General features: G+C 41.2%; 1 protein-coding gene and 1 non-coding gene across 2 annotated transcripts in view; both read left to right on the top strand.

Moving 5' to 3' along the window:
- The window catches only part of LOC126278169 (phospholipase A1-like), a 286,583-nt gene that overhangs the window by 168,473 nt on the left and 91,373 nt on the right, over positions 1–26,737 (top strand). The gene's annotated exons all lie outside the window — the stretch shown is intronic.
- Positions 25,892–25,963, top strand: Trnaa-ugc (transfer RNA alanine (anticodon UGC)). The gene has a single exon. It is a non-coding gene; the product is annotated as a tRNA-Ala (tRNA).

Raw genomic sequence — 26,737 nt, 5'->3', positions numbered from 1 at the left:
CTGTGTTGAGTTGTCTGTCCTGTAGGCTACTTTTAGCCCTCTCTAACAGCGTTCGGAATAAAAGAACACTTAAATCTTTCCGTGCGAGCACTGATTTCTTTTATTTTATTGCAATGATAATTTCTCCTTGTGTAGGTGAGTGCCAACAAAATATTTTCGGAAACGGAGGAGAAAGTTGGTGATTAAAATTTCGTTAAAAGATCTCAAACAACGAAAGACGCCTTTGTTTTAAGTGATTGCCACCCCAATTCGCTTATCATATACGTAGCACTCTATTTCCTAGTTCGTGATAATACAAAATTAGCTGGCCTTCTTTGAACTTGTAAGGTGTCCTCCGTCAATCCTGTCTGATGCTCATCCCATACTGCGCAGCAATACTCTAGAAGAAAACAAGCGTAGTGCAGGCAGTCGCTTAAGCAGACCTGTTGCATTTTCTAAGTATTCTGCCAATAAATCGCAGTCTTTGGTTCCCTTGCCTAAGAACACCATCTATGTGATCGTTCCATTTTGAGAAATTAGTAGTTGTAATCTCGAAGTACTTAGTTAAACTGATACACTTTTGGATTTATGTGTACTGTTGCGTAGCCGAAATTCAGCGGATTCCATTTAATTCTCATGTGGATGATGTCACACATGTGAAATTTAAAAATTTTCTGGAGAATTAAATATTCGAACTGATTTCGGAATTCTAGCCGATCGGCGTAAACTTCACTGAATGATATTTCAATCGGACAAATGCCATTCATCTTCAGGTGACCCATCGAAGACTCGATGGCTCACCTAAAGATGACTGGCAGGTGTTCGATTGAAATATCGTTCAGTGAAGTTTACGCCGATTGGCTGAAATTCCGAAATGCCTTCGAACAAAACTTCACACACTTCATTATTTACAAGGGAACCTCGCCATCGCACAACCGCGTATATTACTACTGAAAGGCAAGACTCGGCAGGCAGTTGGTCTGGGCTTCGTGGCACAGTCATTGCTGTGTAGGTAACAGCAGAATTTTAGTGGCCCCAACAAGTTTTCTTACAGGTTAAATGAATCATTCTTACTATCGCCGGTAGAGAGCACTATGGCCAGCTCCACGGCTGATTCGCAGGCTAGCACAGGGCGTCCCCGTGCGAATGCGGCTCGCTGATTCCGCAACGCTCGCCGAACGTTCAGCGGTTGTGTCACTCCTGCCGCTGCGACAAGAAACAGCGTGCAGTGCCCATCTTGTTAAGCGGTTTTCTTGTGACGGAGTGAAACGCAGACCGTGTATTTGGCGAAGGCCGGCGCTTGGACAAACAGTGACTGCGCTAGTTTCTCCTGCTGACCGGATGCGAGACCAAGTGCATCACGAAAAGCGGTAGTTTATTTTTGTAAGCGTATGACTTTTTGAAAAACAAAGTAAGCACCAGATCATTGACAATACAAGTGAAATACACTACGACGAATATTTTGTCTGAGATTTATTGGACCAATCGTTTAACATTATTAAGGCTGTTTTCAACGAACGCTGAGTGGTGAAACAAAAATAACGCATCTGTTTTTTCGGCATGCTACTTTTGCACCCTGGTTGTTTCTTACCGATTCGAAATGTCCTTCATTCAACATGCCGTGACCGAGAGATATTGTGTGAACATCAAGGCACGAACTCATTTCCAAGATAAGTACAATTCATATACATGTCTAACTATCCTCATGTAAGTTTTCGTGGTTTCTTCAGCGCGTTTACAGCGAATGCTGGGACGGTTTCTTTAAAATTATACACGGAATTACCATCCTCATTCTTGTGCACTGTTCCTAATGACTTATCTTCCTTTCTTTAGACTAAAGGCCCGTCATCTGTTCTTTCTCGGGCCTGTTAGGTGTAATGAGTGAGTCATGGACAGAGTTGATTCGTTAATTTCACGCCCATTGACTACATGGTGTCGTGCATTGGCTTTCGCAGGTGGCTTGTGCGTTTCCTACGACTGTGGACGAGGCGTCTGTCACCGTCACAACAAGGTCGCCCAAGCCTGTCCGATCTCCCACGTGCCAGCCAGTCGCACACAGCCGTGACTCCTGCACTTTTGGAACTTGCAGACATTCTCATTCGAGGTGATCGAAGGATCACAATGAAAAACTTCGCTACTCAACTGGTCATCTCTGTTGGCGGCGCTGACACATTCGTCCACCAGTAGGGGTTCTCAAAGGTGTGTGCCCGCTGGTTCCTCGTCACTTAACAGAAGACCATAAAGTGCAACGAAGGACTACCTCAGTGGAATTACTTGCGCGTTACGAGACTGGTCGAGACAATGTTTTGTTGAACATCGTCACAGACGATGAAACATAGTTTCATCACATCGAACTAGAAACAAGATAAAGTTCAAAGCCGCTCCTTCACAGAAAACTGAAAAAAAAATGACTTCAATGTGTTCGTTGCCACAAAAAATACAAACGGACTTCTCTTTCCCCATGACAAAGCAAGATGTTACACAAGTCTGCACACCCGAAGAGGAGCTCCAAAATTCATTGGCCTGTTCTTCTTCATCCACCCTACAGCCCAGATGTGCTACCTTCCGACTTGTGTGTGTTTGGGCCAATGAAGGAGACACTCCGCAGGAAGCAGTACGTGGATGATGGGGACGTTATTGATGCAGTAAGCCGCTGGCTCCGACGGCACAGTCAGTCGGCTTGCGGAGTAGTGACGTAAATATAGTACGCAATGCGAACCACTTCCAATACTTCTGTGTCTAGTAGAGCGCTGTTGTTTTCAACCAACCTTTGGGCTTATGGTAGCCTTAACTAACCTATCCATCTTGTTACGGTTTAATTCTGTGATATCGAATCTGGAATCTTTCATCTATATTGAAACCTGCGGGTAATGGTTCATCTCCCAGGTTTTGAAGACATGTTACTGCCATGCATACGTTAAAGCAATAAGGAGCAGTCAAATGAAAACGAGACAAACGGAAAGAAACTGGCCATGTGCGAGTAGGAATCCCGCACTGAGGTAGAAACTTAATTATGTAGCCTATATAAACAATTCATCCATTCCGGATTCGGGGACCTCGACGATTTTTGCCTGTTATCCTAACTGATACTGATACTGATAAGATATCGGTTCCAAGGATTCCAAGACATTTCAAGTTTGAAGTAGAATAACAAACTTGAAAAGAAATATTTTTTCGTGTGATATAAGTTAACAATTTACAGATTTTTCCTTTATTTGTACAGTGAATCTTTTGTTCTTGCCAAATTTCATGATTCTACGTCTATGGGAAGCAGCCTATAGATTTTAACGATTGTCAAAATTTACGACATAAATGGCAGTTGTCTTTTGATTGCACAGACTTAGAAGCTAACGTTTATTATATCGCCAAGGGTCCATAGACTTTAGTATGTGACGTAAATTTCAACTTGAAACGCCTACTCGTTCCTGAGAAAAAAAAGGGCCTCATACGGACGGACAGACGGTAGGCAGTCAATCAGATAACAAATGACAAAAAATTTCATGTTATATAATTACAAATTAACAGTATCGAACTGTTCCCTTTGGTTCTAGTGTGAAACTTTGCTTCTTGGCAAATTTCATGATACTTGGTCAACGAGAAGTACCCTGTATATTTTGATGAATGAGTTTGCGAGTGTCAAAATATGTGTCGCAGATGTTGCTTCACTTTTTTACGTCGCTGAGGGACCGGAACTATGATCGTGCCCAGGCGTGCACCTCTTCGTGCGAAGAAAATCGATGGCCTCGAATGTGTAGCGCTTCGCACCGAAACTTCTGCAGCGTACTACAAACAACATTGGCAACATGTTGGCCCGATACGAAAGTCATTCGCGGCTAACGATTTGCTCTGGACGAAGAGGTGCACGCCTGAACCACAAACATTCTTCCGTGAATGCGTTGACCGTCTTGCTTCGCACTAGAGTAGACGTGTTAACAATTATGGCGATTACTTTTGAAATAATTGGCAGTTTACTTGCTTTTTTCCATGTGTCTCTTTTCATTTGACTCTCCCTTATTATATAGATTTATAGAGCAGCATAGGTCAAGTGATAGTATCATTTCTTTCTACTGAAAGTAGCGGAGAAAGAATCGTTGAACGTAGCGTTGACGACGACCGCAGAATTATTTTCAACTCTCAGCCTTTCTGTGGCTCGACCTAGTTTACTTGATATTGTTGTTTAAATATATGGATCTTGACGTAGAATTATTGAGTTCGGTGGTGAGTTCATATTTTACTTTCACTCGAATCCCGTTACTTTATTAATTGTGGATATGGTTATTGGAGTGGAACAAGCAATGCAGTATCTTTCTCACAATGCAAATGAAGAAATAACGGCGAACCCAGTTCATGACTCATGTTCATGATCCCAGTTGCAGGTTGCTAATCTAATGGCTTCCAGAGAAATAAAAAAATCTGATGTTCAGTATTTCATATAATTATTGACCGAATTTAAAAATTTAAAATTCTGTCGTTATCTACTAATCCAAAAGCATAATCTTGTGTTAAAGGTTTAATACAGTAACACTAGTATTATAGCAAAAACTATGTATATCTTTTGAGGCACCGTAACTCACGACGACCAAATTCTCCAGATTATATTAATCCAATATTTGACAATGAAAGCACTTAATAACAAACTTTACTCTAATTTCAATCCTTTACAAAACGTTTTCAATTTGATACCCCACCTCTTCCTCCTCCCCCTTTTCCTACAAAATGATAAAAGAAAAAACGCTTCTAACTTACATTTATGCTGTTCGTATTTCAGCATGGCGTTTTAATTTATTAGTTACTTATTACTCACTCTATTCGCAATACAAATGGTTCAAACGGCTCTGAGCACTATGGGACTTAACATCTGAGGTCATCAGTCCCCTAGAACTTAGAAGTACTTAAACCTAACTAACCTAAGGACATCACACATCAATGCCCGAGGCAGGATTCGAACCTGCGACCGTAGCAGCTGCGCGGTTCCGGACTGAAGTGCCTAGAACCTCTCGGCCACAACGGCCGGCTCTATTCGCACTACATTTTACATTCAGTGTTTACATATACCATAAATGTACCTAAAAAATCATATCATTGACGACACACACTTCAGAAGATGAGCCGTCATGAACACTAAGATACGTGAAAATCAGCCTTTGTTTAAAACAGAGCTCAAATTTTCCAGACTGTTCGCATCCAGAGTTTGATAATGAGAGTACTTAGCGTCTTCTAACAAATTTGAAACAATTTCAGATCTTTTCTCACATTTTTCTGGCTTACAATCTTAACGTCAAACATTTAACACATTAATTCATTTGTAAAGTAATGAGTCGTTTGAACAGTTTTGCACATGGGAGAAAGATTCTATACAGAATCGGGGGTTTAACTGCTGCTCTGCACTGCCCATATTTCTGCGAAAGTCAGTCACATCAGTGCCCAGCGTAACGACTGCAGCTTAGAGACTACTAATCATTGGTTATAACACAGAGCGCTTTCGCATTCTCCTTTATTTTTGATAATGAACTTTTAATTACCTAGTCTCAGAAACTCAGACTGAAGTAGTTGAACATATTAGTCCTGTAGAACTTTTCCCATGTTAACTGTACAATAGTCTATAACCCAGATTCTAGCCGCACGGGATAGCCGTGCGGTCAGGCTTCTTGTGACGGTTCGCGTGGCTCCTCCCCTCCCCTCCCCCGTCGGAGGTTCGAGTCCTTCCTCGAACGTGTGTGTGTGTGTGTGTGTGTGTGTGTGTGTGTGTGTGTGTGTGTGTGTGTGTGTGTGTGTGTGTGTGTGTGTGTGTGTGTTGTCTTTAGCGTAAGTTACAAGGGACGTTTGAAAAGTCCGTGCAAAGATAAAAACTACTTACATGTTTGGGGTGAAACCTTTTTTAGTTTTCGACATATTCTCCTTTTAAACTTATACACCTCGTCCAACGCTGTTCTAATTTGTTGATACTTTTCGAATAATATGCAATCGCCTCCTCATTTGAATAAAATCTTTGTCCCACTAGCCATTTCTTCAAATTGGGGAACAAGTAGTAGTCTGAGGGAGCCAAGTGTGGAGAATAGGGGGGATGTGAGACGAGTTGGAATCCTATTTCCATTAATTTTGCGACCACAACTGCTGAGGTGTGTGCTGGTGTGTTGTCGTGATGGAAAAGGACTTTTTTGCGGTCCAATCGCCGGCGATTTTCTTGCAGCTCGGTTTTCAAACGGTCCAATAACGATTAATAATATGCACCTGTAGTAGTTTTACCCTTTTCCAGATAGTCGATGAGGATTATCCCTTGCGAATCCCAAAAGACAGTCGCCATAACCTTTCCGGCCGAAGGAATGGTCTTCGCTTTTTTGGTGCAGATTCTCCCTTGGTAACCCATTGTTTAGACTGTTATTTGGTCTCAGGAGTATAGTAATGTATCCACGTTTCATCCACAGTGACGAAAGGACGCTTAAAGTTCGGCAGAGTCTTCTTGAACAGCTGCAAACCATCATTGCAATACTTCACACGATTCCGTTTTTAGTTAAGCGTGAGCAATCGCGGCACCCGTCTTGCGGATAGCTTTCTCATGTCCAAATGTTTATACAAAATATTATGTACCCGTTCATTCGAGATACCCACAGCACTAGCAATCTCACCCATCTTAACTCTTCTGTCATTCATCACTATATCATGGATTTTATCAATGATTTCTGGAGTCGTAACCTTCACAGGGCGTCCAGAACATTCGGCATCACTTGTGCCCATATGGCTACTTCGAAAATGTTGAAAACACAAATTGTTCTAACCGAAGGTGCAGAATCACCGTAATGTTTTCATAAATAAATGTTTAATCACCACACGAAATTCGTTTTCGTTCATTTTTTGACAATCACTCGACTTCCTTGATTCACAAGGATGCCAAACACAAAGAAATAGACTGGCTGAAACTTGGTGAGCGTTCTTTCCAAAGATGCTACTAACTAAACATGACCTCGATACGCGCCGGTGGTGCCATCCCTCGGACTTTACACAGACTCTTCGAATGCCCCTCGTAGTTAAATTAGCGTGTAATGCCAGGGTCCGATGACCACAGCAGTTTGGTCCCATCGAACGTTACAAAAAATTTCCAAAATTTCCCAAATTACACGAACATAGTTAAATTCCGGTATGTAAAGAGCGATCCTTTGCGAAGAACACCTAACACCCATCCGGCACTGGGGCAATAATACGGTGCGAAACTTGGTATCTGAAATGTGAAAGTGTTGCAACATTTTGTTGCTTTGATCGATTTGAGTACAGTTAGCTGAGTTTCGCTAAGAACTGTTTGGGATGTTTAGGATCCCACCGAAATGGAGGTCATTACGGAGTTCGTCGTTGCAGCTTACACGTTTATCGCGCCTTCGACATCAGGGACAGCAGGAATGTTATACAACTTAATTCATGTGGCTTCTTTGCTATTAATCAATGAGGAGGGACTTCACAAAGCGTTTAGCATCGGGCCATTTTGAAGAAAATAGGCAAAGAACATGAAACTGCAACTCCGCCGCTGTGGATGCTGAATGGTATACTGGTAACAGTTCTAAACCTTTTTTTAATTGTTCCAAATGACACGGGGAGGGCACACAGAAAGATGCTGGAAATTGAATGTTTCTGTTTCACATTCCATTCTGGCCAACATAAACTGCATATACGTCAATAATACGCCTAACAGAAGATACTTTTTTCCTATCATATGCTAATGTACTTCTGATTCGTCTCCAAACTCAGTGTGAAGACAAAGCCTGTATATTTAATGTCTGTCTGAAAATAATTTTTTGTATAAGGAGTTAATTAATTCAGAAAGTCGTTTATTAGATGTTCGTGAACTCCTCTCTCCATGGTGTCAATCATTACAAAACAAAAAACAAAAAAATGGTTCAAATGGCTCTGAGCACTATGGGACTTAACAGCTATGGTCATCAGTCCCCTAGAACTTAGAACTACTTAAACCTAACTAACCTAAGGACAGCACACAACACGCAGTCATCACGTGTCTATCATTACAGACTGTGTCCATTCGCACTGCGTTTCTGAGAGACCTTCAATGGGCTCTTAGCCACGAATTTTCTTTATTACATCAGTGCACGTCACTAATTGTGTAGGAGGCACTAAGTGAAAACAAAACAAAAAATTCAAGCAAGGGTATTTAAAATAGTACTACCAAAGATGGTAGACACAGAAGCTTGTTCTCAGGTTCGAATTTCTGTCTCATTCTCGCTTCTGCGTGTCACCCGAACTGTTTCTGCAGATGTTACATTTCGAAGCCATGCTTTACTACGCTCGTGGTCTTGAGACCACAAGCTGCAGTTTTACTCAGTAAGCCCTATATATATATATATATATATATATATATATATATATATATATATATATATATATATATATATGTGTGTGTGTGTGTGTGTGTGTGTGTGTGTGTATTACCTCAGTTTCATGTGTTCCATTTATTAGTTTTCCTTGTTTATTTATTTGTGTTGAATTCATTTAACAATACTATGTGTGATTTTGCGCCCACTACGGATTATGTGATTTCTGGCTTTGTGCCTCCTTATATGTTCCTTTGTACTGGCAGTATATGAGTTTACATGTTCAATTTTTCGTTTATAGTGTGTGCTCACCCAAAGCACAATATCTGTGTTTTATTACGAGCCGCTACGGTCGCAGGTTCGAATCCTGCCTCGGGCATGGATGTGTGTGATGTCCTTAGGTTAGTTAGGTTTAAGTAGTTCTAAGTTCTAGGGGACTGATGACCTGAGATGTTAAGTCCCATAGTGCTCAGAGCCATTTGAACCATTTTTTATTACGGATAAATCGTATCGTATGACCAAGAGATAACGATTGCAAGTAGGAAAATCAACGGGTATTTCTTACAGCGAGGAACGCCGTAAATAAAAGTTTAATCATATGTCAAAACTGGTTAACCGTTGTGCAAAACATCCATCTAGGGAAAGTTGGTGCTGGAGGCGGTGGAGGGGAGTGCTATATTCTGACACTACCATCGCAGCTACGTCCTTCGGAATACCGATTCATCGTAACGCTGATTTTACCAACGTCAGATGCCAATGCGCTAACGAAAATCAACTAAAGAATGTCCAGGATTGCGTGACCCCAGTCGTTTTCCAAAAACTGTGAGTTAGCAACTTTACTCGAACAAGTGTTTTACTTATTAGCCTGGTAAAATAAGTAGCATCGTTTTGCACTCCCAGATGTCCGTGCTTCGAGGCTCTCAAGTGCCTCAGTGGCTGTAGCGCTAGCCAGCGGGCCGAGACCTGTTCCTCCGGATACACTGGTCTCCACTTCGCTTCCAGGATTGCCGACCCACACAGGTACAAGCACTCAGAGTTCGCTTGCGACACGAGTGAGCTAGTAGCGACGGCGTAACATTCTTGCCGCAGTGTGTTTGTTCGTAACTCGATGTACCGTAATCCACTGTTTTTTTCCTAAGCAAAAATCTTAGTTTTATGTGATAACGTGATCATCTTTGTTAGGTCTCTCTTTACCGGACTGGAGTACATACGTTTCTCATCATTAGGATACATGAACACTAGCCCTCTTGATTCAGTTCATTGGTGAAGTACAGTTAACAGCGACTTTTAGAAATTTCATTTCGCCTTACGTCCAGACTTTCACCAGTCTCCAGATGGCTTAATGCAGAACAGTTGCTTTTTTTTCAAATTTAGTGTTCAGTCAAGGAAAGTGGCAACGCGACTATTTGGCGTTTGGTACTTTGTGGATCTGTAAAGTTTCAAGCTCATGCATGTCACTGATATCTCTTTAAAAGGGTTAAGTGCAGATGTAAGGTTCCAGATTCAATGTTATGGCATTAAATCATCACAAGATGTTTAGGTAATGGTAACGCTGTCATAAGCCGGAATCTTTGAACTGTGTCTCGCGCAGTCAATTATAGTGGGAACTACAGTTCCAAGTAAACTCCGAACCACGGTTCAACTTGGCGTTTTCACCGTGTATTAGTCATTGCCATAGACAAGAAGCGCTACGTCACAACAAAAAAAAATCCCTGAATCTGCTGAGATGAATCCTCTAGCTTTAGAGTCTGACACCCTCCGAGTCACAAGACAAACGAAAGCCGGAAATCATCAACGTCGTTGGACGCTATATTTCTTCATTTAATTAAGACCTCTCGTTTTCCATTAATTATTTCACGATTTTATCGTGGCCAATCACCAGTGATATATTGAATAGCAAGTGTGTACGATGCTCACACATATGGCCATAAGTTTCGGCATCGATGAAGGTTTAGCATCACATCATGGGAAAGTGCACTGGATAGTGAGGAAGAGCATGGTTCCTAGTTCTACTCTGACTCTTCTTTCTGTTTGTCGATTTAGTGTCATTGTTAGCTGTTTTTTAAATCGCTTTTGTAAAGAACTTTCTGTCTGTCGCAAGATCTGCTTGATGTCTGAGGACCATACTGTCGATTGATAAACATAGTATGGTAGGAATATTTGTCCAGATAATCGTAAAAATTTTAATTCTCTTAAATCAGTAAACAGATCAAATTCCACTCTGTGACCATATTGACAATGCAACAGTGGATAGAGAGACGGCTGAAGTACTAAACTCCTTTTTCCAAAATGGTTTCACTTGTGCATAAATAGACTGTAAGACCAATTATGGTATGATTATACGACTATGGTAAAATCACTGTAAGCTGTCACACCAATTAAGTATCTGTCAGTATGCGGACAGAGCGAATTAAACTGGAACGACCGCGTAAAAGTAATCGCAGATGAGGTAGATGCCAGCCTGAGATTTATTACAAGAAGCCTCAGAAAGAGCAGTGCATCCAGGAAGGAAGTAGTTTAAAAATATTTTGACTGATACTTGAATATTGCTCTTCAGTAGGGGATCCGTACAAGAGAAGATTGGTAGACGAAACAGAATACATATATCTATATCTACATCTACATGACTACTCTGCAATTCACATTTAAGTGCTTGGCAGAGGGTTCATCGAACCACAATCATACTATTTCTCTACTATTCCACTCCCGAACAGTGAGCGGGAAAAACGAACACCTAAACCTTTCTGTTCGAGCTCTGATTTCTCTTATTTTATTTTGATGATCATTCCTACCTATGTAGGTTGGGCTCAACAAAATATTTTCGCATTCGGAGGAGAAAGTTGGTGACTGAAATTTCGTAAAAAGGTCTCGCCGCGACGAAAAACGTCTATGCTTTAATGACTTCCATCCCAACTCGCGTATCATATGTGCCACACTCTCCCCTATTACGTTATAATACAAAACGAGCTGCCCTTTTTTTGCACCCTTTAGATGTCCTCCGTCAATCCCACCTGGTAAGGATCCCACACTGCGCAGCAATATTCTAACAGAGGACGAACGAGTGTAGTATAAGCTGTCTCTTTAGTGGACTTGTTGCATCTTCTAAGTGTCCTGCCAATGAAACGCAACCTTTGGCTCGCCTTCCCGACAATATTATCTATGTGGTCCTTCCAACTGAAGTTGTTCGTAATTTTAACACCCAGGTACTTAGTTGAATTGAAAGCCTTGAGAATTGTACTATTTATCGAGTAATCTAATTCCAACGGATTTCTTTTGGAACTCATGTGGATCATCTCACACTTTTCGTTATTTAGCGTCAACTGCCACCTGACACACCATACAGCAATCTTTTCTAAATCGCTTTGCAACTGATTTGTGTATAAAAAGAAAAAGGATGAGCTCGTTACGGAAAGCTGAAAAACAGACAGTGACGGTGATATTTATAAGTGCTTATTATAAACTGCTTCCCTCAAAATATCTCTCCTTCATACCGTCTCTGTGTTACCACAGATAACGAGTCACTGATGTCATTTGTGTTAAGATTTTAGCACACGTGAGATGCCTACTTGCTTCCACCTCCCTGAGTGGAATGTAGAAGTTCTAATACATGTCCACCAACCTGCAGTCTTTAATAGTTGTCCCCTCCGCAGGAAACAGCACGTAGTTCGTGAATCCGTTATCCTGAGGCTGTAAGAAACTCTTAGCGACGAACTGTTACTTTAGAAATGATTAAATTTCCAATCAGTTTGTTTATAGGGGATGCCACTGGTTTTTATTAGCAGAATACGAGAAAGTGCACTATTACATTCCAGTTTTGAGTCACAAATTATTTCTATTCTTCTACAAATTAATGAACTGCGTATTTGTGCATTACATTGTTCTTAACTATATGTCTATATAACCATATACTGCTAATAAAGTCTTAACCTGATACGGACCGCGGCAGACAACATGTGTGTTCTCCGAAACTGCCGAACCAGCTCTTTAAAAAAACCGTAGATTAAACTTCCTGGTAGATTAAAACTGTGTGCCGGACCGTGACTCGAACTCGGGACCTTTGCCTTTCGCGGCAGGAAGTTTCATGTCAGCGCACACTCCACTGCAGTGTGAAAATCTCATTCTTGAAACCGTGTATTACTAACAAAGTCTTAACTGACACTTAACGTGGCAGACAACAAGTCTGTCCCCCGACACTGCCGAACCAGCCCTGATCTTACAGCCGAACCACCTCGTCCGCCATCCGAGTTAGCCGCGATCCCAAGATCACCCAAGTGCTTCGCCCGCTTCGTTTAGCAGTTGTTTATTATTCTGGAATGACAACACGCTATTGAGAGGTGCTTTGAATATGGAATGCAAACAAATGCGCTGTGTAGTTTGTCTAATATCTATAACAGAAGATTACCAATTTGGCGCGCAACTTTGGAACGCAGCAACCAATCGCGGAAAGGAGCACAATTTAGGCGGTCTTTCTGACGATACCTGTACCGAAGAAACCATCTGTCATCGGTACCTCACACCACATTCCGTCGTCTTGCAACTGCTGCCCTCTCAATTGCTCTAAGAAGAGCTCCTTGTAGCCGAATACGATGGCCGTAAAGCCATAAATATTACAAGGGCCCGTCGCAGGTTCATTTAGCAGGCGCGAGGGTGTCACTGTGATGCGCATCCACCTCCAGTGACAGAGGCTACAAGACAGGCATTTTGTACAACGGTGTGGTTTACTCTTAAAATTCCTAGAGGAGTTAACCAATATGTTGCTTCCTCCTACATCTATCTCGTGAAAAAACCGTTAAAGCATAATGAGAGAGATTGGAGTTCACACAAGGGCTTAGCAACGATTGTTTCTATTGAAGTGTGTGTGTCAGTGGTACACAAAAGATTGTGGAGCAAAGATACAGAAGTTAGAGTAAGAAGGTAAATTACGGTTGATATTGTGTTACTGAAGCGAGAAATGATTTCTTCTTAAAATGTTTTCCAGGCAAGCCTTCGCGATTCTAAAATGCATCTGTCTGGTCGTCTCTCTTGTCTACAAACCTAGTGAGCAATAGCATTTGAGGAATGTTGCAACTTTTTGTCATTGGTAGCTTTTTCATTTCATACTAAAGTATGGGCGGTTCTGGAAAGTTGTTTGACAGTACAGCACTGACAGTGTTCGTACACTAACGGAAGCCGCTGCTAAGCGCAACACCACAACCACTAAAAACGACAAAACAGGTATTTGCAGTCGCAAACGGCATCTTGAGTGCATTACAGCTATAATAGTAACATCAAACAGTCCCAGGAGCAATAATGCATCGAAATGAGAATGAATGAGCACACCGAGCGTGGTGTAAGAGCAACGAAAAGTGTCTCGTGTTGTTTTTGTAGCTCAGCGTTAGAGACGGGAGCGGACTATTCGTATCTCTGGTTTAAGACAGAGGTTGCCAACGGTTCTGTTAATTTTCTCAAAATTTCACGTGTAACTTAAGACACGTAAGAGATAAATTTAGAAGAGCCCTGTGACGAATATCTTACTCCAGTGCACTCCCTCGCTGGACCATTGTCAGTGCGGCGGCTGTGCAGACGTTTTTGCCCAGATTTGCACATTAGTTCCGCGAATAGCTCGTGCCAGCTGCCACCAGTGTCAGAAATCTCTGCGCCGTTAAAGCTTTACGCAGTACCCAGGCTCAGCTTGGCTTTAGTGAACCCAACATGCGGGTACCCATACGATCGCTACAACGTTGACCTCGTTACATCAATAGCTGACTCAAAGAATTCCGCGCTGTAGGTGACAGATCACCAGTGCGCAGCACAAAATGAGATAATAGCCAATGATTCAAAATTTTTCAGGAAGGCTGTTGTTTCGGTTTCTAGGGTTCTGTAATTCAGTCTGTAGAAAAACCACTTAGCGTCCCTTCGTTGTCCCTCTGTCTGTGTCTAACTGTTGAAAACCCTTTTTCTCAGGAAAGGGGACACGAATCAATTTGAAATTTATCACATACTAAGGCCTATGGTTCTTTGGTGATTTGAGGCAATGCAGTAAAAATATGCGGCATTTAGGTCACATATTTTGATACTCGTAAACTCACTCATCAAAATCTAAAGGACTCTTCACGTTGGCCTACAAGGACGAATGACAAGAAGCAATGTTTCACAGTACAACCGAGAAAAAATCCGACAACTGTAAATATGTAATTGTATCACACGAAAAAAAACTTGTCATCTGACTGTCTGTCCAAACGTCTGTTAAGGCCCATTTTTCTCAGGAACGGGTCTATGTATTACGTTAAAATTGATGTCACATACTAATGTCTATGGTCCAAATATTCAAATATGTGTGAATTCCCAAGGGACCAAACTGCTGAGGTCATCGGTCCCTAAACTTACACACTACTTAAACCCTCTCTCTCTCTCTCTCTCTCTCTCTCTCTCTCTCTCTCTCTCTCTCACACACACACACACACACACACACACACACACACACACACACACACACACGCACTTGCCTGAGGGTGGACTCGAACCTCTGGCGCGAAGGGGATAGCAGTCGGCGACATGGCGCTTTAAACAACGCCGCCACTGCGCGCGGCTGGTCTCTGGTCCCTCGGCGGTGTAGAAGAAGTAACCTACGTCTGTTACGGCCAAAAGTGACATATTTTGACACTCGCAAAACCAGTCGTCACCTATAGTGTAGTTCCAGTTGGCCTAGAATCGTGAAATTTGGCAAGAAGCTGGGTTTCACACTGCAAGTGAAGCATGAAATCGGAACTTGTTAATTTATAATTATATCACACGAAAATAATTCTTTTGTCATTTATTATCCGACTTCCAACAAAAATTAGAACCTTTTCGGAAGTCTTGGAATTTCCAGCACCGATATCCTGCCAGTATCAGTGTCTTTAATACGCAAAAACCGTCCAGATCCTGGATTTCCGAGATGGATGAACTGTCTATATGCATAATTAAGTTTGCATGGAACTATCAGAGCCCGTGTCCTACTCGCAGGTGGGCAATCGTTTCTCTCTCTATGGAATGCATGAACATATACCATACGCTAATTTGGGTTTTGTTTCGTTCCCACTTTTTTCCCAAGACGTCATTTTCATTCAGCGGCTTAGTAGTTCTGTAACTTCCCTTATTTAAGTATACTTCGTCTGGTATTCAAGGATTAACCTTGTAAAGATTAACGCGATGACATCCATATTCCAGAAGAAGTAATTGGTGATGGGTGGAAGCAATAAGACATCTCGTGAAACGTAATAACCTCTAAAAGTATGGTATGTTAGTTCAGCAGTTTCAGCCTTTCATGAGTGTTCAGAGATTTAAATGTCGCTATCAATCGCAAATATTCTTTGAACTGAAGGACATGGTCAGTTCATATCCAGTGTGAAAATTTTGCCTTTTTTGTCAATGGAAACGTATTACAGAAAATGTGCATTGATACCAAGATTGATACAAACCGTTACACATTAGATCAAGTGACAGTAATTCAAACTTCAAACGAGGACAGAAAGTTTAATTTTGTTAGCCTGTGAGATCTCTTACACCCAGTCCGTAGTTGCTAGAGGAACAGACAGTCACTGAAATGAATCCAATATTATGTAAAAATTGAGGCTTCATGAAATTATGTAGAGAATTAGGACCTTACTTCAAGAAACATGAAATTCTATGCGTGGTGTGTTGCATATCTTTACGACCTGGACATTATGTGAGATGGAGCCTCCCGAAATTTCCGGGTGCTTGCGAGGCACCAGCCATTTCCTATCAGTACCTGGGAAGCACATGACAAATGATATTACTATAATAAGAATTTTAGTGACTTTCATGAGACTTCGTCTGGAAACTACCGATCGCTGAGGCGCCGTTGTCAGCACATTCCGATGGACGACGGTTCAGTTCTACGTCCGACCATCCAGTTTAGTAGGATTTCCATGATTTTCGTAACTTACTTAAGGCAAACTCCATTTCTTTGAAGCGGCATAGGCTATTTCTTTACCCGTTCTTCCGCAATCCGAGCTCTGGCTCTGGCTCTAACGACCTCGTTGTCGACGGGTTGTTAAACCGTTCCTTTCGTCTTGGGAACTGATGCAGAAAGTACAGTCCCGCAGCGGCACATCACAAGTAATACACTCACCTTTGAGAATGCTCAACATGTTCACGATGTACTGTTATGGTTAAGCGACCCGTTCGTATGTCGGAATGGACAAGGGCAACCACCTTCAATGTAACTGTTCCTCGCAAAGGATTGTGGATTTCCAATCAAACAGTTCACTTACTAATACGTTATAGCTTGTAGCGCCTTTTGGCATTGGAAGTGGCGAGAACTCCCCAAGAGATTGGAGCAGGCAGGACCTCACGAGAGTATATCTCTGCATACAGCATTCCAAATGTGCTAACTAAGATAGTGGCAGTAAGTACAGTGTCGTCCTAGTGATGGATACAGGATGTTGTATGTTAGTTTGCGCTGAGAAATAATTGCCAGGGAAAAAATTCGATACGTTGCGTCGTTTTCGATTTAATTAGTACTGAAATTAGTCAGTCAGGCCGTTGCGAGCGCAAATTCAATGGGCCGCCAGATGTATATTTTCTCATAGCGTAGATGATAGCGCACGAGACTGATCAGTCGTTGTCGAGTTAAGTCCTTGCTACCGTCAGATGTCCAGATTTTTTATCGATCTCTTTCAGTTTTAGGAAACCAAACGAAGAACACGTTTAGCAACGACGTCTCCGTTAGGGTGTGTGAGTTTCTGTGCCCACCGACCTGTCTGGTTAATTTCAGTGGTAATTAAATCGGCGCAACGTATCGATTTTTTTTCCTTTACAGTTATTCCTCAGTACATCCAACCCCACAGCACTACTACAATATTTTCACACTATCTTGAACCACCATGTATAGACTCCACGGATTTTGCTGGTATTGCGACAATTCACTCCATGAAGTCAGTCATCCAGTTTCAGAATAGTGGATGTAATGTCTTTTTTACGAAACTGATGTTCATTGTTTTCACGGCAACTTTTGGCGAACATCACTCAACGTCCAGTACGAACGACCACTGAATCGCATGATTCAGAATATAGCCGGCTATAAAGCCATGCCGGCCGCTGGTGGCCGAGCGGCTCTAGGCGCTACAGTCTGAAACCGAGCGACCGCTACAGTTGCAGGTTCGAATCCTGCCTCGGGTATGGATGTGTGTGATGCCCTTGGGTTAGTTAGGTTTATGTAGTTCTAAGTTCTAGGGGACTGTTGACCTTAGAAGTTAAGTCTCATAGTGCTAAGAGCCATTGGAACCATTTTCTAAAGCCGTGCCGCAAGAACCGTGCTTCCAACGTCAGCGTTGAGGGCGCCGAGTTTCTGACGTCAAAGCGTGGAAAGAGGACGCTGCGTGATCTTTCCGAACGTGCAGGCCAATATCAAGCATTTCAGACATTTTGAACGCACATTTGAACGTATACCAATGAGACAGAACGCCACCTACGTGGCATGCAGGCCATGGCTCTTTTCAGAACTGAGTCGGGAGACACCATGTTGAATTTCAGCTCAAGTCCATATTTTTTGTGAGTTTGACATCACTTATATCATATGAATATATGTCGTCACGAAGCATCATTACATTTAGGATCTCTCGAACGCGCGTCGTTATTGGTACGTTTGTTGTAATAAAATGACGATGAAGCAAAGATGCTAGATTTTATTTATTTCACTTATTGTCTTAGTTTAAAAGCTCAGCATCAACTAATTGAAGTAGCCTGAGCAGTCATGACGTCATGGGGGAGAGGGGGGGGGGGAGTGAAGAGGATTGTGTATGTGGAGTCTTTTGTCTACTTCACTTTAAGAGTTCTACAGAGACTTACGTCATCGGGCATTATTTCATTAAAGACGGGCAACCAATAAAGTAATTCTTGCCGAAAAATCATTCATACGCCGAAAACCATATCCTCGTATACAGAAATGTAAATTTTATTACCATCGGTGGGTTTAAAATCAAATACAGAGGAAGGAATATTTAGTTTGCAGTTATTTTACTTTATCGTCCCAATTAACTGTTCAGAATATAATGAAGATGCGGTGTTACGGATGTGTGGTTTGCAGCTGCCTCACTAAATCCAAAATATTTTATTCGCCTTTGCGCTTTTTGAAAGGACTGCCTTATTAATTTAATAGAAGTATGTTTTGTAATACTCTATGTTATATATATAAATATAAGTGCGCCCTCTCTCAGGAATAAGTGTGTTCGAATGACTATCTACAAGAGAGCGTCACTTGTAGCCCCGAATTGCCGCTGAAGGACGGTTCAGCACTGAGGAAACCGAGTGAGCGCTTTGAATGCCACTGCTCGTGTGACGACTGCTGAAAGCTTTTTGACTGTATGACCTTCAGAGCAAAAGTCAAAGTAAATAAAAAAACAGAAGGAAGAAAGCCGTGCATTCGAACGTTGAGCGTTGAGGGTGCCGAGTTCCTGACGTCATAGCGTGGAGAAAGCACGTTGGGTGTCTTCCCGAACGTGCAGAGTGATATCTAGTACGTCAAATATGCAGAATGTGCGTTTAAACGTAGATCAATGAGATGGAAGAACGCCACCTGCATCATATGATCTCTTCATTACGGGGCTGCGAGACGCCGTATTGGCTTTCAGTTGAAGCTGTGTATTCACAAATATAAACCGTTTCTGAGTACCAGCAAACTGAGAATCTTTCGAAAATCTGTCGTTAATTCTACGATTTGTTGTAATTAAAGGTCGGGAAACGTCATATTGGTGGTTAACGAATTATTGTAAGTTGTGTATTATGAAAATATGTCATTTCAAGGCACATCGAGAATACATAAACTCATCGTTATTGGTACAGTTCCATGCAATTAAACAACATATCAACGATTGAAGCTTTCAGGTCATTAAAATGGAAAATATGGGCGTAATGAGTAGAGGCAGATTGCAAGGTAATAGCTTATTTGTTGCTGGTTCGAGTCTCACTGGATCCACACATTTTTACTATCCTTTGTATTTTCTAGTAGATTCTGATTCTTTCTTATTAATATATAATATAATATTCGCTGTTATGTAAATAAAAGTGCACCCTTCCCTAGGAGATAGTTTGTTCGATTCGATTAGCTGTATCTACAAGACAGCTTGCACTATTTGCAGTAAGATATTTTGTACTTTCTTGTTACAGGTTTTGTGTTTCACATGTTGTAAGGATCCTGCTACTGAATAGGAACAGTGATGAACTATTGTAAATTTGTATCGCACTATTTACAATACAACTTTTTTAAGTACATGTCATTGATTGGACATGCTTTCATCTTTGGCTCTTAACATGTTCATGGACATTTGAATGTTTTTATTTATGTATTCTACAAGAACATGACTAACACATGGACAAGGGAGGAAATGTGCATGTTAACAGAGCTAACGTGCTAATTTTATGCCTGTCCATTTCGTAAACAGTGTGGTCTGCGAGCCAGATACAGCCGATAACTGCCGCTGGAGCGCACTGCAGTCGCGTGTACATTGTGGAAGGCACACGTACCCTATGCACAAGTGGCATCGTTTGTGAGCATTGAGCAGCACGTTGAAGTAGCCCCGCTAAGTTCTCGAATTCAGGGTCCGTGTGCCGGCGGCGGAAGGAGGCGGTCGCTCCCAATCACGTCCACAAAAACAGGAAGTTCCATCTGCGTTAAGTTGAAAGCCCTTGGAGAGGCTTAAGTAAACGAGGCAGCTTTGTGTTTAACGGGACTCGAAAAACAAGATTATTGACGAAGAAAACACGGCGAAAGAGCTGGGGATTTAGTCTAGAACGTTGGCTTCAGATGAAACCTACAGCACATCAGTGACTTCTTTCTCTTGCAGAATCATATAACGTATTCAGGGTTCAAACAATGACTTCCGATGAACAAAACGTAATCACCGACTTGTGTTCTGAAAACTTTCACCGTCTGTACTTTGCGTCTTAAAAGCTATTCGAGGGGTACCCAAAAAAATTGAGTATTTTCTAAAAGCTATATATTTTCAAATTGTGTACAAAATTTGTGTTGGCTGAAGAGCCAACACCGTGTTACTATTGGAGGCCGAAATGCACGCGTTTTAGCTCACGCAGGCTGGCGTGACGAGGGAAGGACTATACTGACGTGAGGCCTGGAACATGACAAGGAATTAGAATTTAGGAAGCGGACGTAGCTAGTTTGATACTTAACTTTAATCCATTGATGATGAACGCTCTTGACGGTACGTGATTCACAATATTATCTGCTCAGAAGACATAGCAACTGAATATGGCGCCTTGCTAGGTCGAAGCAAATGACGTAGCTGAAGGCTATGCCAAACTGTCGTCTCGGCAAATGAGAGCGTATGTAGACAGAACCATCGGTAGCAAATTCGGCTGTACAACTGGGGGCGAGTGCTAGTGACTCTCTCTAGACTAGACCTGCCGTGTGGCGGCGCTCGGTCTGCAATCACTGATAGTGGCGCCACGCGGGTCCCACGTATACTAACGGACCGCGGCCGATTTAAAGGCTACCACCTAGCAAGTGTGGTGTCTGGCGGTTAAACCACAAAATTACTTATCCTCTTCAAAATACTGTCCATTACAGCTAATACATTTGTCCCACTGGTGTTTCCACTGTTCGAAACATTTATTGCAGTCATCTTGTTACCTTCCTGTATATAAAAATTTCCGGTGCTGTCGCCGGATAACACTGCCTATATATCTGCTCCTAAATGGCACAGTTTAGTGCAATGCTGGCCTGCCTACTACTATTGAACAACATTTGTCTGAGATTTGCATTATTAGAAAAAAACTGATTTTTCTTGTTGACACAGCTGTGTAGCTCGTCCTCTGATTATTAAACAACACATGACTATCATCTGGGAAAATTTGCAAAATATTTAAATTCAAGTAAGTGACTGGTGAAAAATTATGTTCTGAAACACCTTATTATTGAAAACATTTCTGCAAACCATTACATAAAAAACTGAATATTACAAGTCTGACTTAATTAGTGCTGACAAACCACAAAAGGATTGAAACAAATTCATATTAACATATGAGACATAAAGTTTACCTCACTCTACATGGCAATGAACTGCGCTGCACCAGCGGCGACTGCTATAACTCTTACGTGGCTAGCAACTGTACTGTAGCGGTGAGCTAATACGACTACTCCATAACACTAAACTACCAATGAGTTGCACTATACACACCTAGTGTCAGAAACGCGTATTACACAAGCTTCGCCCACGGCAGTGTTATTACGGTTCTTTTTTTGTGTGCCCCCTCGTAAATCATAAAAACGAAAGAAAATAATATGAAAGATAAAGCATATGGTTTATAACACAGCAATCAGCCACAAGAGTGGCTGTAAAAAGTTAATTTAAATCAGACCAATATCGGTTCTAGATTGATTGCAAATACTTTTTCAAATGGTTTTTCCAGATTTCCTTGCTTTCTTGCCGGAGCCTCGTTTTGTAGATTTGATTTGTGTGTGAAATCTTATGGGACTTAACTGCTAAGGTCATCCGTCCCTAAGCTTACACACTACTTAACCTAAATTATCCTAAGGACAAACACACACACCCATGCCCGAGGGAGGACTCGAACCTCCGCCGGGATCAGCCGCGCAGTCCATGACTGCAACGCCCCAGACCGCTCGTCTAATCCCACGGGGCCCTCCTTTTGTACTCGTTACTTGTTTTGAGTACTTACGAGAGACATTTGTCTTTTTGACATTCGCATAAGTATTCTTGAGATGATTTTAAAGTTAATGAAACACGGAATGTGGCAAAAACGTATATGGTGAGCATATAGTGCACGAGGGTTCATTATAGAACCAACAGAAATATATGAGATCGAGCTTGATAGAAACAGCAATTTGGTCGCATCCTTTTCAGAAATCGTCGCGACATTCAGCAGAGAGCCTAAATGTGAATGGCTGGATTTGAACTCTTATTCTGTCGAAAGTAGTTGCCAGTTCCTTACCTACGCCATGTCTCCCAGTCAAGGCCGTGAAGCAGATAATGCATTTGTTGATTTTTGACGGATTTAACATTTCTCATTCATTTTGTGTAAGACAACCTCATTCCTTATTGATCTGCCCATTTCACATTTTCCATACTTCTCGAAAACCATATCTCCAAAGCCACTAAGCATTTCTCTCGTCTGCGTGGCAGTGTACCTGTTCCGACACTGTACATAAAAGCAACCAATAAGAAATATTTCTCTAATTTTTGGTTAATTATTTATTTAATGAACCACAGAAAGTACTCCTTCTGTAAGACATTTCCTTTGTAACAGGTATTCTTGGTTTTATTTTTGATTTTTCTTTCATGTTACTGTTTATTTTGTGTTCTAGACAGCTGAAGTTTTCAACTTGATCCACTAGCTCAACACAAATTCTCACTTTTATCTTCCTTGATTGTGTTGTCAATTCATTGCTCTAGTCTTTTTCGTATTTATTTTCAATTTATATTCCCCACAACTGGTGTTCAGTACTTCTAAAGTAATCTTAACTGCCTTTTCGTTTTGACTTAGTAATGCTACACTATCCATCCAAAACGTTCGGAGACTGACTTTATTTCTGGCGTGTAATCGACGCTAGTGCTGTAGCTACATTGGCAGCTTGGACTAACAGCTGTAAAAAACAGATGGGCATTCGAGCAGTCAGTTGTGAGCAGTGTTAGTGGGCGTGCGTCTGTAACGTGTCAACGTTGTCTCACAAATCACAGTCGAGCAATGAGCTGTACGTCTCTAAATTAAGCATTCAGGACTATTTCTAGGATGTGTTGAGGAAGAGAAAAGTGTATAGAAAGTTTATCCAGCACACCTGGTCTCCTGCACATAAAACAATTACGCATGAATGCCTGCCGTAATCTGATTGAAATGAAAAACGTGGACAATTCCTATCTGGAAAAAATCGTCATAGGTGACAAGACTCCGTGTTATCAGTGCGAACCTGTCACAGAACGACAGTGTGTAACCGGTCTGTGATGGGTCGCCAAAACCAAAGAAGGTGCCAGTGTGTCCCAAAGAAGAACTTTTCTAACAGTTTCACATGGTTTGATGAACATTCTGTGCAGTTTACTATATTCATGTGAGGAGAGGCTACATAGAACACCTGTAGCATTAAAACTACCATCTTAACTTTTCTTATTTTTTTTATTAACTGGCGAGATATGTCATCAGCAAATCTTGCACATTTTATTATCCTTCTCCTACTGCCGTATCACTCCTTTGCTGGAAGCAGATCTTAACTAAGTCATTTGAATGGACATTAAATTCCTCTTAAGGTATTTATAGTTATGAGAAAAAAGGGGGAAATATCGTAAAAGTTAAGGCAGAGTTCAGATGCATAAATTATTCAATTGATACTGTTCCCTGTTATTTTTCAGGGTGATAATATACAAAAAAATAAGCAACAAAATTGTTCATTGCAATTATATTCACATTTTTTTGTGTCGAGTATATGAGTTGCAATAACTGTTTCCCTAAACTCACTGTAATAAAACGCAATTGTAATACTTTTTGCTCTCTCACAACACATCCTGTATTTCATTCCAATTGGTACTTCCGTCTTGAATTTGGTGACTGCCGGAGGCGATAGGAGGTAGGGGAGGGTTTGAAAAACGTTTGGTGTGGTCGAATGCTGCGGAGCTTTTTCATTCAACTATGGATATTGATTCCTGAAGGCCTCTTCCAGAAGTGTATGCAGAAAATACTTGAATTCCTACCGATCTCATGTGATGATGTAAAATGTCTTTTGGAAAACTCGCACTTGCAGATTTTAGTTTCGGCCGACACCAGAACGAAACAACTTACAGAGGTGTGAAAACTATTAGGCTCAAGGTTATTCTTTCTTAAAATGAAAACATTTTACAATTTAGAAGCATTTTTGCCAACCGTCCTTCGGACATACTGGCTACTTTCTTCACATATGGAGAATACTGGCTCGTCAGAAAAGCAGACCTGAAAGTAATAAAACATTTTAATCATTAAAAGTCAATGATTTCAGATATTATGTGCTCATATGCACCGTACTGTACATAAGAAAATTTCTCCATGTCTTTGTGGTATATTTTCTTGAAAACAATTATTCATTTTTCAAAAGAAATTTTCACATACAGATTCTCAGCTGCTTTAAATAAGTGATTTCTAAATTCATGAGCTCATTGCTTTTTTGCGTGGCCGGCGAGCTGCACTAGTAAGCTTTCTGTGGAGTGTGGAAGTACAACACCGACTCCATAGTTTTCCAAAGCCTCCTTGAAATCTTGACTTGTAGTTCTTCTGTTGTGTTTCGCCATCTGCGTTGAGTTCTACGGGAAAGTTTGCTCTTGCGTCCACACTTTCCTGGTCTGACATTAAGGCCATCTTTCTCTGCGTGGCAAATGCGGCACACAGATTTTTGTGAATTCTGTAACCTATTTGCTATTCCTCTCTGTGAATACTGTTTTTTTACGAGTAGCAGTTTTATAGTCGCAGCTTTTCTTGGCGAAATATCACTTTTCCGACCCATAACCAACAAATATGTGACAAACAAAAGAATTATCCATAATAATAAAAATATTTATATTTTATGGCAAGTAGATACACTCATTAATTATTGTTTAAGGATATATTACAGACAAAACCAACTTGAACCAGCTGAACTGAACTATCTCCAAAACAGCTACAAAGATGCTATTTTAGGAGTGCTGCCAACATTTCTAATAGCACAGGGCTGCCGATACCTAATGTAAATGTTGGCATGTGCATGTATGTGAGTGAAAATGCCAATATTACATGGCTGAACAATTCTAGATTGAGAGAAACTAGTAAACATCACTATTTTCTTTTTGAGTCAAAAAATTTTCACACCTCTGTACAGTGTTAAAATTTTCCCATCATCCTAACTGCAGTACCACAAATCCGTTAATCTACTAACCATTAGTTATGGAACTTAAGAGCTGCGTCGTTAATGACAGACTGAACAGACGTTCAGATACCTTCCTTTCTTTCCGAGACAGCTGAGCTAACAGTTTCAACAAGAAACTACATAGCTACGTGTAAAATTGAGGCAGATAATGCAATACAGATTGACTAGTGGAACGTAAGAACCACTGGTAACGGCACTAACTTTTTGCATAATATCATAGATACCGAAGATGTTGCATTAAATTAGAATATGGGAGCCCCAAACACGTAATGATGCGAATATGTTAGATATAAATGTAAAATTTCTTGTGATTCCTCTGCGGCTGCATTTTATCTTGCTCAAGTTACGCAAGTTCAGTGTTGCTGTTAACGTGGTAAAGCTCTTACATGTCTCATTGAATCTAGCAGTTCTTGTTCGTTAAAAACTGTATTCTGAACCTTTTGTTTACGCCGAATGGTAGAAAAAAAAAGCACAAAACAGCACGACGCATCAGTTTCCGCGTGCCGTCCAACGACTGCGGCGGAGACTGACCTACATCGTGTCACGCAGCCAACTCGAGATTCTTCGTCGGGCCACCCATTTACAATCACGTGGGTCGCTGACGTCAAGGCAGCGCCTCAAGGATATTCTCGGAAAGGAACCCGATAACGATAGAGTTCTGACACACAATGACATTTTGGAATCTAGACTTCTACATGACGAGGCCAGGGTACACATAGGGGATGTAGCTCAGTGGTAGAGCGTTCGCTTTGCATGTGAAAGGCCCCGGGTTCGATCCCCGGCATCTCCACACTATTTTTAAACCCTTCTACGCAACGCGCTGAGTTTGAAATGAGTTGAATCAATACACAACCAGGTTAAGGAGATGCGTCAGAACATGTCAAAAGTAAAAAGTCATTCGTAAAGCATAGGCGATCCCAGTAGCTAATCACGTGTCATTTGTCCAGACCGGTATTGATTGTTGTCGCTCTTCAGCAAGTTATCCAGTTTAAGACCTGGATGCATATACAATTATGTATTAGTTCAGATCCGTATCTCTCTGTTGCTTTTAATGACTGTATTGAACAGCAAATTAATATCTGTCCTCTCCTTAAAGTGTTTTTCACCTTCTCCACCCTATGCTCATCTACGTGAATACTGTTCCGATTTCTGTTTGCTTTTTTTAAAAATTTCCTTCTAATTATCTGACTTTTTTGGTTATTTCTCATTTTAAATTCTCTACTGTTTTTTTCATAAATCAAACTCTGAAATACGGTCAGTTTATAGTTATGAGCCAGCACTTGCAAGCCATAAACACATCGTAGAACTATTTTAGTTTGGTTGCTTAAGTTTATGTTTCTAGAGATTCATTTCGTAATACAGGTGATTGATTAAGCCTCGTATCCGGAACTGCTTTTCCAGTATGAACTGGGGTACAGTTAGGATATGTCTGCTACTTTCTTCTAAGTCGTTTAGTTGGTGCACGTTTGATTATGGTTTCATCGTCTAATTAGTTACCAGGGGTACATCAGCACATTTACCACGGCAGCTTAGAGGACTACCTGTGCAGAATCTTGTGAACGAT

This window comes from Schistocerca gregaria, chromosome 6 (genome assembly GCF_023897955.1).
Source record: "Schistocerca gregaria isolate iqSchGreg1 chromosome 6, iqSchGreg1.2, whole genome shotgun sequence".
In the NCBI taxonomy this organism is placed as follows: domain Eukaryota; kingdom Metazoa; phylum Arthropoda; class Insecta; order Orthoptera; family Acrididae; genus Schistocerca; species Schistocerca gregaria.
The sequence above is the reverse complement of the archived record's forward strand: the minus strand, read 5'-3'. Positions and strand labels throughout refer to the sequence as shown.